The sequence below is a fragment of the Kryptolebias marmoratus genome, linkage group LG24, assembly GCF_001649575.2.
Source record: "Kryptolebias marmoratus isolate JLee-2015 linkage group LG24, ASM164957v2, whole genome shotgun sequence".
Classification (NCBI taxonomy): domain Eukaryota; kingdom Metazoa; phylum Chordata; class Actinopteri; order Cyprinodontiformes; family Rivulidae; genus Kryptolebias; species Kryptolebias marmoratus.
Window position 1 is genome coordinate 19287822 of NC_051453.1, and position 9929 is coordinate 19297750.

Sequence of the window (9929 nt, forward strand, 5' to 3'; positions counted from 1 at the left end):
TCTAAACTGACAAAATATTGACATTTTGATATATAAAAGTGTAAAGACAATTAGGATCAAAAGAAATGTTAAAACTGTTGCAAGTTGCTCAATAAGGTCACCGTGCTAATTTTACCAAGGTCCCATTGTTGTGTATGTTGTACTTTTGCGAATTAAGTCTACACTGTGCAGTGTACTCCTACCAAAATTTGTAGCACACTATCACCTAATGAGCCACACGTTTTAATATATTTAGGTAGAGGATTTTCAAATTGGTCGGAGTAGCCGATCAAAAATCAAAATGGAAACCAAAGAATGCCAGCCAAAGGGAGCTTCAGTGCTTCTGCATGAGCGCACACAGCTGGCCAAGTCTTTCTTAAATCAGTGTTTGACAACAGTTATTTTATATATATATATATATATATATATATATATATATATATATATATATATATATTCAATCCTCTTTATTTGAGACTCGGTTGAGGTCCATACAAAGAGAAAAAAGAAAAAGAACAATAAAAGAAAATAAAAAGTAGATTAACATATACAATATATATATATATATATATATATATATATATATATATAATAACTGTTGTCACTGTGTGAGAGGCGGGGGACAACCTGGACAGGTTGCAAGTCCATCACAGGGACACATAGAGACAAACGAGACAAACAACCATTCACGTTTCAGATATCTTACTCACTAATTATTTATTCTCTGTACAGGAAAATGAGTTTGACTTCCTGACATCACAGCCAAAAATCAGTGACTGCTGTTTAAATGCTTCTCAGACTTATCGATTGTAGCTGTGTCTGTGTGGCTCTGGGTGTGCGCACGCCTGTTTTTTCTGCAATATTCTAAACCCCAACATGAAATTTGAGGTGTGAAGCGGTGCTGTTTGTTTGCCCTTTGCCACTCACCTCCCCACACATCACAGCCCATCAGGCTCGCACTGAACGCACAGAGTCAAACCCATTGATATGCAACGCGCGGGGAAGCGTTCAGATCCGGATAAATCCACAGACTTTACTGACTTAATGTAGGTGCGTCTCTGCAGCTCCACTGGAAGGTAAAGCAGTTCTCATGATTTAAAGCCTTCTTTGAGCTGTCACCTCTTGACCTAAGGGTAAGCAGCAGAGAGCCGTCTGTGGATTTAATGCAATACCTTGTGTTTCACTGTGAACTCTGCTTCTCACACTAAAGCGGGCCAACTGATTAAGCTAGCAGAGGTTATCTGAATACCAGAACAGTGGGCACAAAATGAATAGCTTTCTTGTTTCCTTGACAGTTGGTCGCACAATTAGATCTGAACCAGCGCATGAAAACTTTTAATGGATGGTTGTTTTTTTATGCCAACAAACAAGAAAAGTTGGATCAGTCAAAACATCTGAGCCAAGAAGCTGTTGAAAAACTCTGCTTGGGCTGAAGAGATTTGGCTCCTTTATTTGTAGTTTTGTTTTCACAGTAAAAGCAGAGATTTTATGGTTTAAGACATTAGGTCCATCTTTACTTCCAGCGGTTACATGGCTTGGTTGGTGCTACTTTTGTTACAAGCACTTTAATGAATTTGTACTTAAAGAATGTCCTCTGTGTTAAAGATTAATAGTGTCCGTGTGAACAACAAAGGTCACAGCTACTTGTTGACGCAATACTTTTAGCCAACAGCACTGGATTTCAGACAAGACTTAATCAGACTTCTAGCTAACTTTGTTAATGAAGTATGAATAGACAAAAGTTTTTTATATATATATCTGGTGCCTTTGATTGAACTGTACAATACCACATTATTATGATTATGAATACTTTTACTTTTTCTTCCTATAAATTACAAAGCCCTCAAAGGGTTATATTTGAGCAGCTCATTGTCTTGTCCCCTCTAACCCAACAAGAACACTTTGCTCTCAGCACACAGGTCTTTAGTTGTTCGCAGAATCTCTAAAAGTATAACAAGAGGCAGAGCCTTTAGTTTCAGGTTCCTCTCCTCTAGAAGCAGCTCCCTGTTTGCATGTGGGCACCAGCACCCTCCCCATGTTTAAAATCAAGCTAAATATGCATTTCATTTTATATATATAAATATATATACTGACCTATAGCAACTATTTTACAAATTAGTGCCTGTGTGTATCTATGTGGGTGTTCATTTGTCTGTCTGTTTGCAAATTATCTCATGAACCACTGGACAGATTTCAATGAAACTCTCAAAGATTCATTGTTAAATTTACACTTTTAAAGATATTGAGCTATAGTTTGGTGAAGTAGTAGCTAAAGGTGGTATCTCATGAGGCTGTGACTGTTGGAAGACTAATTAATGACTCTGTATTGCAGGAAAATTAGGCAATTTTTCAATTGCATTGTCATTTAATTGTTAGTATTTGTGGATCACAAGCAATGCAGCTGCATGTTGCACAGGCAGTTTTTGAAACTTCCCACATTATACCAACTTTGGCCTTTCTGGTACCGACCTTGGTAACCGCCCATACGACTATGTTCTAATTTGTGGGAGTACACTTTTGAAATGAAGACAGGCAAGTTTGGACCAGTGTTTCAGTGTTTATTCATTACTTATTATCAGTGTGGTTTTTAGACCTGGACATTAGCCCCAGATGTTTTCTGTCAGAGGACAGCTCTCATGCAGGTGTCGAAATACGGCTGGATCACTCTTGAGATGAGTTAGAGATGCGTGCAGTAACTTTGTGGTTGTTTTGATAGTAAATCCCTTTCCCACATTATTTGAACATGTTTGCAAGTCAAGCAACTGGACTGCGTGCCTCTGTGACTTATGAGAGTAAACTGAGAACCACCACAGCCTAGTGAGATATGACCTCCTGCCCAACCCTCCGTGAGCCCTAACAGATCCGGTGAGATCTTGTGATATCACGTGTGATTAGGCTTAACATTGTTTTTAAGATTTGACCAGAACAACCACAGATCTGCTGTTTCTCAACATATGTGGAGTTGTTTTACTGATGTTTACCAGTTGTTGTTACATCTAAAAGAGTTTAAGCTAACTGCCAAGCTTCTGTTCATTAACTACAAAAGATGTATTTTTGCAGAATGAACTTGTATTATTTCCACTTCAAATTGTATTTAAGGCTGTATATTAAAGTGTTTTACCACAGCGGTTTTAACAAAAGAGGACTGCCGGATACATTTGGAGGGTAATTGCATGTAAAAACTGTAATAACTGTCCTGTTACATCTACCCATAAGTCTGTTACAGCTAAATAATGTGGATGTTTTCCTTAAGTAAATGTTTAAATCAATAAAAGATTGACTGACATTGACAAGCACTTGCTAAAATGCCTGAAATGCATCTGTGTTTGTTAAAATTTAAACCAGAAGGTGATGAGAGAAACCAGCTATACCTACGTGGTGTCAAGAACTTCCATTGCTAGAACAAACATGAAGGAAGATGTACTTTGTTTTCCTTTTAATCCCAGGGCTGAAAATTATTTGATCACACAAGTCCAGCCACAAATGTTATAACAACTTTTAATCCAGACATTTTGAACAAAGAACAAAGGCAGTGAAATCATCTGTAATAAATGATTCGCATCAAACTAGTCACCTAACCCCTCCCCCGTCACCGTTTTGCTCAGAAACTCCAAACTCATCCAGGTCCACCTCTTTGGCTCAAGGCCTTAAGTTTTTTCTCCACTACCCCATCAGAAAGTTCACATTCTTCTCTTTACTCTGCTGTGGAACTGAGGCTGGATTATGCAACAAGTTGTGTTTTTTTTAACCAGCCAGGTTTACAAAGTCAGTCGCTTTCACTTAGACTGGAAACAGTTTGATAAAAACCACCAACTTTTACTATCGAACAAATTTTGCACAGAAATGATAATCTCCAGGTAATGCATCATTATGACTTGGAGGTTTTTCTTCAGATTTGTAGTTTCCACCACGGCCTTACTACAGACATTTCAAGCTCAAAACCATTGTGGCCTTATCATACTCTGTAAAAAGTAATGGGGAGCTTACTGTGTTTTTAATACATGCATGAAGACTTTTTTGAACCATGCAAATGCGTATTGGCCATAACTGTTTGTGCCACGATTTTGAAGAATTGTTTTTTTCTTCATAAAATCTAAAGCCAAACATTTGCTGTTGTTATATTTATCTTATGAGCAGCAAAACACCTTTTATCATAGTTTTACTTTCTGGGCAATAATTTATTTTAAAAAATTGTCATGATGATGTGAGGTAGAGTCACCAGAGGGTCATAAAAGGTGACATGAAATCAACAACAGTAGCAGACAGTTCTTCTGGTAGATTTTATCCTTCTACATCTGTTTTCTGACCTCTCTCTCAAGCAGCCAAAATCTTATTGGTTTTATACAGACTTGGCAACACACCTGCACTTCATTAGACTATAACATGAGAAAACAGGTCAAACCAAACAACTAAATCTAAACAAAGAAACAGGAATAAGATTATTAATCCAATTTACAAACTCATCTCTATAACCACATGGTCTGCCAAATATAACATTTAACACAGGGGAACTAAAAGGTTACTTTAAAGAAAATAAACAATACCAAAAAAAAACTCCATTTGGTTGTAGCCAGTGATGCAATCAGTGACATCATACACCCATTTGGACAGAAAATGTTTGGCCAGCCACTCCCATACACCTGCTCTGGCTGTAGCCTCTGAAGGAACAAACAAGGGTGAGTATAAAAGAAACAAGCAAATAAGTTACCAGAAATGTACTCTATAACAAAAGAAGCAATCACATTTATCTAATGGTGTAGTAGTGTTAGCTTTTAGGAAAATCATATGCATGGATGTCAACCGCAACATAATGCTACCACAAACAAACCCGGGATAGTAAGGAAAGCCAAGTTACGACAGCAATGTTTAAATTAAAGCATTATGACCAACTAGAAAGATGAAATACAGTAAAAATATATTTAAGGGACAACCACTTTGTCACAGATGAACTTTTGCATTTACCTTCTAATAACAAGAACTAATTTGAATCACTTACAATACTGAACTGTCAGAAACCCGAGGGAATCCGTCCATAGAGCAATACCAAGACCAAACACGGTGAACCAGGATTAAGGTAAGTGCGTTTATTTACAAGTGAGGTTATGTACAAGGATCCTTTCCAGTAGGAGTCTGCAAGGGAAGGGGAACTGGGTGAGTCTCGGGTACAGGTTGGCTTCCACAATGGTTGCGAAGGTTATAACGTCTCTTATTTGCTTACAGGTACCAGCGGGAGGTAGAGGTGTCGAGGTGGAGTGAAGTAGTTCCAGAGGTTCCCCAAGACGAGCCAGGTGGCAGCGAGGTACGTGTCCGTGAGTATCCAGGTAAGTAGTCTTCTTCGACCCGTGGTCGTGACGTGGCAAAAACCTGAGTCGTAGGCACAAGACAAAGAATACGATTAGCTCGAGAGCACAAGTTAGGTTAGATGCTGTGGCGGAGAATCTAACCCAGAAGGTTTGATGCTCCAGCGAAGATCTGATCCTAGCCTGCTGCTTAAATACCAGCTGGTCTCGTCAGTGGAAACTGGAACACCTGTGGAGGAATGATTAGTGGCACTGCCCAGAAGGCGGAGCCAACCCCAGATCCTCACACTGAACACTGTTCAAGTAGTAAAAAACTAACAGGTTTGTTGGAGAATATAACGCAGACTTCTGAAACAGGGTAATGTCATGGACAAAAAAAGTTCTGCTTTTTTTCCCTCTGAACTGTAAACTCTATGGTAAGAAATGTAAGACGTTTAAAAGTACCAACAGACTTTGTGAATCGGTCAGAACCCTTCAGTGGAACGTGGTGATGGCTGCATCGTTCTTCCCACGTTTTAGTCCAAATAACTCAAACAATCTTTGATTTTGTTTTATTACTTTCATTAAGTAAAAACAATGAGAAGTAATTTGAAATAAAATCTCATTTTTATTTACCTTTTAGTTGGTTTACTTTAACGACTTGCAGTATATTTTAGCAGCTAAATTACACAGAAATATGTTTACAGTGATAAGAAAAAATACATCTATGTTTGATTGATGACTTAAAAACATAGATGAAGATAAGCTACCATTAATGAAATAAAATTAATAAAATAAAAAAATTTTTATCACTTTTTATCCAAGTCACAGGTTTATGTCCATATTTGGTGGCATTGCATTTGAACTGTATGCTTCTTAGGGTGGTGTGACTTCAGATGTTTTTGGTTTTCTTCCACAACCTTCTCACTATAGTTTGATGGTATTTTGTCCCATTCCTCCTGACAGAACTGGTGAAACTGAGCCAGGTTTGTAGGCCGCCTTGCTCTCGCATGCCTTTTCAGCTTTGCCTGCAAATTTTCTACAGGACTGAGATTAGGGCTTTGTGATGGCCACTCCAAAACATTGACTTTGTTGTCTTTAAGCCACTTTGTAACTAATCTGGCAGTATGCTCAGGGTCATTGTTCATTTGAAGACCCATTTATGTCCAAACTTTAACTTCCTTGTTAATGTCTTCAAATATTGCTTCGATATTTATTCGACATAATGTTCTTTCCTCATGATGCCATCTATTCTGTGAAGTGCACCATTCCCTCCTGCAGCAAAACACCCCACAACCTAATGGTGCAAGGTTTCCTGCCATAATCCTTCAAATGTAACAATGGTCATTAAAGCCAAACAGTTCAATTTTAGTTTCATCAGACCACAGGACATGTCTCCAGGAATTAAGGTCTTTGTTCCTGTGTGCATTTGCAAACTGTAGTCTGGCTTTTTGTTCTTGTTGTTTCTTTTGAAGTAATGGCTTCTTCCTAGCTGAGTGGCCTTTCAGCCCATGTCAGTACAGGATTCGTTCCACTCTGGATAATGACTCTCTTACTAGCTTCAGCCAACATTTTCACAAACTCTTTTGCTTTTGCTTTGGAGTTGATATACACATTTCACACTAAAATATATTCATTTCTGGAACAAAAAACCTATTTTTTAGTGGTATAGTAGCAGGACATTACTACAGTATTTATATTTGTGTATAAATGTTTGAGGAGATGACCGTGGGACCTTCAGGGATCTGGAAATTGTACCCAAGGATGAATCAGAATTGTGGAGGTCAACAATTCTCTTCCTGATATTTTGGCTGATTTATTTTGATTTTCCTATGATGCCTTAAAATACAGACATATATGTGCCTCCAGTTAACTCAGATGTTGTCAACTAACCAATGAAAAGCTTCAGAAGCCACAACATCGTCATCTGGACTTCCACAAATTGTTTAAAAGCGTAGTGATGTCTGTAGACTTATGACTTTGAAGAAAGTAATAAAAAGGTTTCCTCTCATCATTCAGGCATTTAACAAATAGAAATAACTTTGAGAATTCTCCTTGACATAAACAGGAAATGTATAGTTTGATTTAATGTCAAAGAAAATATTTTTTGTGAGGAAGAAAATGGTTGTTTCTTTTTATACAGTGTATGTAAACATCTGGTTTCAACTTTAAAAGCAGGAAATGGCTAAAAAGCCTGAATGACAACATGATCCTGAAAGCTAACTAGCTTCACACCGTGATTTACTGTAATCAGACCCTACATGATGCAGTCACATGCAGCAAAACAAAATGAACATCATAATTTGATTTATTGTACAACTTGCATAAGATATACAGTTTAGAGTAATGCAACATGTTAATTGAATCATCCATTTCTGTGGGCTATGGATGCAGTGTTAATGTACATTTAAAGTGTATTACATTTGAAATGGAATTAAGCAGCTCCATTAACCTGATCTTAACGCTCGTCCTACATCCTCTTTCAGACGGAGGTCTCTGCTTTATCAGACGTTCCTGAGCGACTGATTTATACTAACAGTGTTTTGTTCAGGCAACCATCTGTGGTTAAGGGGATTTGGGGGGGATTTTGTGGATTACCACTTCAATATTTGTGTGCAAACAGCAGAATGTCACAGGTTGTGTGTGCTATCATCACAGAGTCAATTCACTTGACAGAGTGGATTAAATAAAGAGGCATCAACACAATGCTCCCGCCCCACCAAACAGCTTTTCTCTCAAATTTTTAAACTTTCATTGTTGAATGGTTTTGTTTGCTGGCTCTGCAGAAAAATATGGAGTATTTTCAGTTTATATTTTTGTGATTTAAAGCATTAGTAAGCATTGGTTCATTATAATTCTATATTACTATTCTTTTAATGCTGGAAACAAAGATCTGGATGTGTTTGCATGGATGTAGCCTTTTTCAGTTAAAATATTTTAGGAATATTCTCACCTTTTTTTTTTTACTTATATAAATATATTTTATATTAATATAAATATTAATATTATATTAATATATATATAGATTTGGAGACACAAAATTGTTAAAAACAAACAAACAAACAACAACACAAACAAAACAAGTATTATTTTTTTGGAATCACATTAAAAATTTGGGAAATAACAAAATAAAATAAAATATAGCCCTAGTATGCTAAAATTAAGGAAACTAAATTGTGACGGGTTTGAGTTGCCCGCAACAGTTTTGTAACTATTTAGAGAGAAAAATTTTTTAAGCATGTTCAAAATTCACACAACACAAGATCAAGGCCCTGCATCTCACATGAGAAAACTGAGAATCCAGTTTTGAGACATTTTGCAAACTCCCTCATGAGTGCCGTTTGCAGTTTGTCGCCAACAAGCACAGTCCAGTGAGATACTGGCTAAAGTCCAGATAGATGGTTTAAGTTTCAGTGCAAAATTAGTAGCACAAACAGTAAACTATAATTCTTAAATTTCTTTTCTTGAATAATTTGTTTTTAGAAATTAGTAACATCTTGTCCCAAAACGCTGAGGAAAAACTCAGATTTCTTCAGTTTTAGCTTCTCTCCATTGCCTCCCTGTCAAATTCAGAATAGATTTTAAAATCTTACTCCTAACATACAAAGCTCTCAAAAATCAATCTCCATCTTATGATGGAGATCTTATAGTTCCATATTTTCCTAACAGAGCTCTTTGCTCTCAGACTGAAGGTTTACTTGTGGTTCCTAGAGTTTCTAAAAGTAAAAAGAGAGACAGAGCTTTCAGTTCTCAGGCTCCTCTTTTGTGGAACCAACTTCCAGCTTCTGTCTGAGAGACTCTACATTTAAGACTAAGCTTACTACTTTCTTTTTTGATAAAAGCTGATTTGGGTTTCCTGAACTATCCCTTAGCTATGCTGCTATATGCTTTGACTGCTGGAGAACAAACTGACCACATTTCCTCACTCCATTGCTGCCTTCACTCCCTCTACTCTCCACATTTTTATATGCAATTACTGCTGTCACTAACTTTATGTTCTATGCTTACTATAGAAACCACACCTGGATCAATCATTCTGTGTTTGTGTCTCTTTCCTGTCTTCTCAAACCCCAGCCAGTCGAAGCAGATGACTGCCTATCCTGAGCCTGGTTCTAGTTCTACTGAAGTGTTCCCTTTCAGTCGATTCACTCGGTACAACATATGTACTATGGGATATCACGCTCCCGCGTGTCCTGGCTGAAGACACCTTTAATCACGCCTTTAGGCAAATGACGTGATGACATGATGACGACAAGTGACAGGCCCCGCCTGCACTATGTAACCGTCCGTCATCACAGTCATTCCTCAGTTCTTACGCTCTTCACCTCGCTAAGAACACCTCTCCGAGTCAGGCTAGCTAGCTGCTGCTAGTTAGTTCTGTGTTTTGCAAGGCTTCTCGGAATTAGCTTAACTGCTTTTGTTGGTGTTAGCCACAGCTGCCTGCTGGTAAGCGTGCCTGCCCGCGAAGCGCTAGTCCCGAGGTTTTCCTGCACAGTTCAGCTTTTGTGGTTCGGGATGAGCACAAAGCTGACACAAGCGAAGTAGCAGTCTTCTGTTCGCCCCTGTCCTCAGGGGTGCGGCTTCTCGCTCCATGAGAAGGACCAGCACAAAGCTTGCCCCGTCTGTCTGGGGATCGTTCACGCTCGCAGAGCGTTGGCGGAGCCCGAAGCC

The 9929-nt window shown here is 38.2% G+C and overlaps 1 long non-coding RNA gene across 1 annotated transcript in view; it reads right to left on the reverse strand.

The window, feature by feature from the left end:
* Positions 1–3417: 3417 nt before the first annotated feature.
* Positions 3418–9929, reverse strand: part of LOC119616767 — an 18673-nt gene continuing 12161 nt past the window's right edge. The window contains exons 2-3 of the long non-coding RNA XR_005232786.1: positions 5198–5343; positions 3418–5109 (exon numbers count right to left, since the gene is read on the reverse strand). This is a non-coding gene — a long non-coding RNA (uncharacterized LOC119616767). The remainder of the gene's footprint in view (positions 5110–5197; positions 5344–9929) is intronic.